The following is a 1,152-nucleotide window of genomic DNA, read 5'->3' on the forward strand; positions in this document are numbered from 1 at the left end:
GAAGTAAATGGCAAGACTGTTGAGTAGTCAAGCAAACCAGGGGCACCACTGGCGCCCCACAAAGATGTCTGGATACAGTGAGCGACAACCGCGAGGAGTCGGAGAAGATGCTGAAGATGCGTGGTGACTGGTGTTTGATATCGCTTCGTTTGTTCAACGAATCAATGCGTGTGCGTTTATTGCGCTTTGGCGTGTTGATGTGTTTTTGTGTGTAGCTTGTGTTTGGTGTGGTGTTGAGTACAAGGATTGTATTTAGGTAGAGCGCTTGTGGTGCTGTCCTGGGGATGTAGCTCAAATAGTAGAGCGCTCGCTTAGCATGCGAGAGGTACAGGGATCGATACCCTGCTTCTCCATTGATCATGTTACTGTGATAAAATCAGTTGGCATCAGCACTTTCCCAAATGTGCACTTCGTAGTTTGTCTGCGACATCGGCTGACCTTGAGTAACATTTTCTTTTAATTGCTTTTTGCTTCTTGCCTGCCGTCCTGTCTATCGTCCATCTGATTGTCTCCCGTTGATATCACTGACGGTTCCACGACACGCTTGTATTGGCGCTCCGTTGTTTGTCTATCGATTAATCCTTTGACACGCTCCTTGATTCTGCCATAACATCGTGACACTTCCGTCCAGCTACTAGCTGCGTGAATACCACTAATAAGTTTTGCTTGTCGCTGATAGTTTATTGCTTCTGGGGTTAGTGCTGAGCTGTATCAGACTGACATCATTGATAGCAGCAAATACCAGCAAACACCAGCGCAAGCGTTCTGCCGAACCAGGCGTCGACGATCAACGACACTATCTTTCAGAAAGTAAATGGCAAGAATGTTGAGTATTCAAGCAAACCAGGGGCACCACTGGCGCCCCACACAGATGTCTGGATACAGTGAGCGACAACCGCGAGGAGTCGGAGAAGATGCTGAAGATGCGGGGTGACTGGTGTTTGATATCGCTTCGTTTGTTCAACGAATCAATGCGTGTGCGTTTATTGCGCTTTGGCGTGTTGATGTGTTTTTGTGTGCAGCTTGTGTATGGTGTGGTGTTGAGTACAAGGATTGTATTTAGGTAGAGCGCTTGTGGTGCTGTCCTGGGGATGTAGCTCAAATGGTAGAGCGCTGGCTTAGCATGCGAGAGGTACAGGGATCGATACCCTG

At 48.1% G+C, this 1,152-nt stretch overlaps 1 pseudogene across 1 annotated transcript; it reads left to right on the forward strand.

Moving 5' to 3' along the window:
- The first annotated feature begins 1,087 nt into the window (after window positions 1–1,087).
- PITG_28604 lies at window positions 1,088–1,152 on the forward strand (annotated as a pseudogene). Its single transcript has one exon. The product of its transcript is annotated as a tRNA-OTHER (tRNA).

This window comes from Phytophthora infestans, genomic scaffold, assembly GCF_000142945.1.
Source record: "Phytophthora infestans T30-4 supercont1.42 genomic scaffold, whole genome shotgun sequence".
Lineage (NCBI taxonomy): Eukaryota > Oomycota > Peronosporomycetes > Peronosporales > Peronosporaceae > Phytophthora > Phytophthora infestans.